The sequence below is a fragment of the Diadema antillarum genome, unplaced genomic scaffold, assembly GCF_040938485.1.
Source record: "Diadema antillarum isolate AM-2024a unplaced genomic scaffold, OU_Dant_1.0 seq00000357_RagTag, whole genome shotgun sequence".
NCBI lineage: Eukaryota > Metazoa > Echinodermata > Echinoidea > Diadematoida > Diadematidae > Diadema > Diadema antillarum.
Window position 1 is genome coordinate 355772 of NW_027271363.1, and position 6000 is coordinate 361771.

Consider the following 6000-nt stretch of genomic DNA (forward strand, 5'->3'; position numbering starts at 1 on the left):
ACATTTTATGGTGCATAACCTTTAAAGGACAAGTGCACCTTCATAGACATGTGGATTGAGTAAATGCAGCAATATTAGTACAACACATCAGTGAGAGTTTGAGAAAACCCGTTCAAAAGTTATGATTTTTTGAAGTTTCTGCTCGGATGAGAAGACTACAGCTTGTGGATGTGATGTTACATGTGTACAACGATGTAAAGAAAACATAAAGAAAATTCAAAATATTTTCAATTTTTTTGCAAAATCAAAGGACACTTGACTTCTCTCTTTCAGAAGGCAGGGCAAATAATATTACCCTTAAGATCCGTCAGTGCCCTGTCAAGGAAACGTCCTTTTTTTTTCAAAAAAAATAGAATATATGAGATTCTCTTTATATTTCCCTTATTGTTGTATGCATTTGACATCATACACTGCAGTAGTCTTCTCATCCAGGAGTGACTGGAGATACTTTTAAAAATTTATAACTTGTGAACGGATTGTCCGATTTTCCCCAAACTTTCACTGATGTGTTCTAATAATATTGCTGCATTCACTGATTTCACATGTATTTATGAAGGTGAACATGTCCTTTAACATGGCCACCTGTCCAATGATTTGGTCAATTCCGCAAAGGCCAACCCACACACACACCATTTTCACTTTTTCTATTCATAAGATTCAATACATAGCTCGCAGTGACAAAATATGTCTTGAATATGAAGAGAAAAAATGGATGATGTGTTAGCTTTTGGGGAAGTTAGCCTTTGTGGAAGTAACCAAAATCATTGACAACATGGCCATATTGAACATTACGGACCATAAAAGGTCAGAAGAAACCCTAAACACAAACGTATACATTCGTACAGGGTGTATTATTTATTTGGTACCATATGTACAAGGGGCGTAATCAAGGGAGCGTTTATAGATCGTTAACGGGGCAGGGGGTGATCTCCCCTTTAGTGTAGAAATCTTTGAGAAAATCACGCTACAATTGACGAATTAACTATGTGTGTTCATTTTTCTTTCTTTTTGTATTACATTTGTCCCCACTTTCATGTGAAAACACACAAAGCTTCATAGTGATGAATGTCGCCACTCCATGAATTTGCAGTTTATTATTTACTTTTTTTAACCATAATTTCCATGAGAGCTATATATCCTCTGAGTACAAAGAGTATATATATATATATATACACACACACACACACATATATATATATATATATATATATATATATTTATATATATATGGATCAAAATTTTGAACGATGTGCAATTAAACCAAAATTTGAAAAGTAGGAAATTCTCCAAATCATTTATCTTACCTAAAAGAGTTTAACTCAAGCTTTAATATAAACCCAATTGTACTAGGATTTTCCCAGAGGAACAAGTTTTTATTCACCGCGGAAGTTTACCATGTCCAGAGCAGCGAACGTTCGTGAGGAATAGTACTGCACATACATTTGAATACCATTTAACATAGTTTGCAACGATTTGTTTCAGTTAAAAATCGTATAGAAATATCTTTAGGGACATGTGTATGTGTTGGCAGAATATTAAGCTTGTACTCTCAACCTGTACGTAATTGTAGACAACTGATGATTAACCAAATTCGTCATTTCTGTTGAAATATTGCTCTTCCCCTAGACACTTTCTCCACTTTACGCCCATTTTACAGAAACTCAATATTTTGACCTCTTATTTAACTATCCCATACTTTAATCCTTACTCCCAAATAATAACAAACCTTTTTAAGATGTATCTGATCTAGGCAGTCTCTATAACCCAACAAACATAGCATAGTTTTCATCACGGAGGTTCGCATATAGCTCACGGACGTTCGGAACAAATGAAATATTGAACAATGCAGCTCTCTTGAGTTGGAAACGCATTCTATTCACAACAAACAGCGATTTCATGTCGAGAACAAACTCCTGTGCAAAATCCTGAATATATATTACCAATTCTTAATTGAAAAAGCTTGTTTATCTTCTCATGCTGAGGAGTCAAAGAAAACAATTTTTCCATCTCTCGTAAGTGAACGTACAAACGTACGTTTAATCTCAGTGACGTAGTCCATCCTTGAGAAAGAATATATTCATCAAAATTTCATGATCACGAAGCAAAGATTCAGGTCCTCAATTTGTTATCTAAAGTCTACAATGCAACATTTGCTTATAACAAACAAGGTCACAGCTAAATATGACAAATAATTGGCATGGAAAAACAAAAGAAATGTGCTCCGTTATAGAAATACGAAGTTTAGCTAGGAAGGGCAAACGTTAGGAGGAAATCCCTCTGCGTTTGCTCCTGTGTAACATTGTTACCGAGGAGTATTTGTAGTCAGGAATGATATTAGGTTCGATACTGCGAAGTTTCGTCATAACAAGACATAATAAGTTCATATAATTTGGATGGATGTTTGTGACTTCGATATTGTACAATATGTTTTCTTATAGCAAACATTTTGTAGCACGTCATTTCGGAGGCTCGTTATTAATACAGTTTGTCAATCTTAAAGGGACTGTACAGTACTGGTTGAGGTAGGGATTCATGTTTTGAACATTCCTTAGTGAGATGATGAAAAGCCTCTTATGAAATATGAAAGAGCATGTAATTTTAAGAAGGATTCAACGTTTATTTGATGAAAATTGGTTTTCAAATGGCTGAGATATTCAAAAAAGTGCTAATAATAAAAGGCGACATGCCCCAACTTTATTAGTATCTCTTTGTTTCACCTTGTTTTTGGATATCTCAGCCATTTCAAAACCGATTTTCATCGAATAAACTTTTGATACCCCTTAGAACTGCATGCTCTTTGACATCTCATGGAGTGATTTCTGAATATCTCACAAAACGTTAAAAGCTAAATCTTCACCTCGACCAGAACTGTACACACCCTTTAAAATTAATAGAGTTTGTATAATCATGAAGCTTTTTTATTCGGTAAATGATAGGAATCCCCGAAGTTTAATCGAAAGGTTTATTGATTGGAACATGAAAAATCAGGTTCGTTTATCCAAATGTGGAGAAACAAATTAACAACCATTTCCTCCAGATTTCAAAACCTCCAGATAATCGTTTTCACCTAAACGAATATTAGGCCCATTCCACTTTTAGAAGAACGGACCTAAAAATAGTGTACCTTAATATTCAATTTTCGGATGAACAAACTTTCGGAATAAGAACATTCTTAATAAGAAACCTCCTGAATTAATTACGATTTTTTTTTCATTTTCGGAATAACAAATCTTTGGACATTCAGAGTAACGAATCTTTGGAAGAGCGAACGTATCAAAGTGCAACCTTAAACATATTCTAAATCATTACTTTTTTAACATGTGTTTTTAAAGTAAGCACAAAAGCACAAACAACTTGACGATCTCTCTGTCTCTTAAATATAAAATGAAAAAAAAAAAACATCTGGGACAGAATTACAAATTCACATTGCTTTTCATTGATGAGAATAAAAAACACCATGTCATGATAAGCGGAGGATTTGCGTGTTTTCATCAGACAATAATTGTATGCTGCATTATTTTTTTTAGCTTGTGACGACATTTCGATGAATAAAAAATAAGCACACACACACAAAAAAAAAAAATCTCCAGAGGAATTCGGTGTAACGGAAGTGCACTGGCAATTCTTTTCTCTGTGTGTTGGAACTCGATCCCTTCTCTCTTTCTTTTCATTTTCATTAAACTGCTTCAACGTCCTTTTGAACTTTTCCGTTTCTTCTTCATCACATGCCCATTACAGACTTCTTCCGTGATTTCATCCTTTTTGTTTCAATATATCCTGAATGTGACTGCGTAGCATTTTTCGGATTTGTTTTGTTTTGTTTTGTTTTGTTTTGTTTTTGTTTTTGGTCGCAGCATGTTCAGGCTACTTAGGGAATGAGAGAAAAATCGTCGTGAAGAGAAAAGTAAGAATGTATTAAGGCATTAAATATCATGAAAATTACAGCAAACGTCCGTGATGGAGACCCAAACTGGATGTGTTCTGTTGTGTGAGATGGCAGCTACCATACTCAAAAGATAAACACTTGGAGCATCTGTCACTAAAAAGTGGCACTGTTCCTCTTTCTCCTACTATGTAATCCATTGACTTATTCTACCAATGAACATCCGTGACCAAAACGTTTTCCTTTTGTTATTACAAGTAAATTGAGTGCTGAACGTTATTCACTTTTGGGTATGAGCGACTCAGTGATTTGGTAATATTTTCAAGTAGCATTAACTTAATGTACAGTGATATATTTGTAATTATCAGAAATTTCCTTTCTTGGACCGAACGTCCGTGAGCGAAACTTTCAGAACCTGTAACAGTGCAAATTGTCTCCAAAATCTCATTAGAAAGAAATTTAAATGCACAGAAATTACAGATTACGCAAAATTCCATTTTCCTATAACTTGGTTTTCAATGTTAAGCTGTTTTTGTTTAATTAGAGGGAAAACAAGCATAAAATTGGGAGTAAATTTTCCACTGTTTGTTCATCATGATCACATACCGCCTTAAAAATTCTGAATCTACTGCTCTAAACTCATTGTTAACTTTGTAAAACTGTATTTGTTGCTACTGGAGCCAAAAGTTTTAAAGAATACAGGACGCTTTCGGGACAAGCTATCCCTATCGGTCGGATTGCATACGTCACGGACGTTCGCTCGGATTGTCACGGACGTTTGTTCTACTACTAGGGTCATGTTCCAGGACGGGTAACTAATCGGCAGAGAGTACCTAGCCCTCCTAACTCTTTCAAAAGTTTGAAAAGGTATTGTCAATGCAAATTATAAGAAATTTGACATCCTTACAACGTATATATTGCTCAGAATGGAATTAGGAGGTGAATTTTCAGAGACAATACTAATTATTTGCTTGGTTTTCGGTGAATTGCATGGTCCAAAAACTGCGGACGAGCCTCAGTCCGCACCAAACATGACATGCAGCTCCTCGGCTAAAGAGCCAAAGCTAAAATGTACCTTCGCCATCAAGGCAAGATGGTGTCCCACTCGATAACGTTTTAATCACCACGGACGTTCTTTTTTTCTCGGAGGTTCGTCTAAAAATGTAATTTCGGTTCCCATTTGACAAGGGATGGACAGAAACTCAAAACAAACCTATTATCGTGTGGCTAGACCTTAGTTGATTTGGACTCAGAACAATATCGCCAATAACGTTTAATGGGCTACGATCTTTATTAGTAAATAGTGGAAGCATGTCCGTGACGTAAACTGAGTATAATTTTGCATAAAAGAATGTTACGTCCCATGTACAGCCAGCAGACGTACAATTTCTGCAGGATATGTTCATTAGGTGGAACACCAAATTTTCGTATACATTACAGTTGGGACAACAAAGTAGAATTTGCAGCAGCGATAGAAATAAAAGCATCACGGACGTTCGTCTGTCTTGGGCTTTGACATTTCAATTGTTCTCTGTAATTTTTTACTGTACGTGCTCATAAAGTTCTTATAATTTTGTGCTACATACCAATGATATGTCAGATCCAGAACATGGTCAGATATTAGATGCCACGTACCATAAAAAAGGCACATCATTAAATTGAAAAACACAAATTATTGTGAAATAGCGTTTTTACCGTATTTTTTAAGTCCTTGTCAAATGAAAAATGTCAGTCAAAAGTCAACCAAACCATACATTTACTGAAAGGAAATTTACCAGGCTTTGAGATGACATGAAAGAATCTGGTTTCTTAGATCATCCTGGCGTGTTCTAAGGGAAAGAATGTCATAAGGCAGGGCTCGACACTAACGGTGGCCCGGTGGCCCGGGGCCACCAAAAATGAAAGTCGGGCCACCAAATTTCAAAAAAGGGCAAATTTGGTGGCCTGCCTCGGGCCACCAAAATATTTTGAAAAGTATGTCAATAAGTTCGTAACATTTTGCGCCGGAAATTAGCAGTTAAATTTGTTCAAAGGATGGATGAAAAGGACTGAATGAATGCCTGAGAGTGAGTGTTGCAAGTTTGTTGAAGTTTATTTATGAGTAGATATGTCCAACT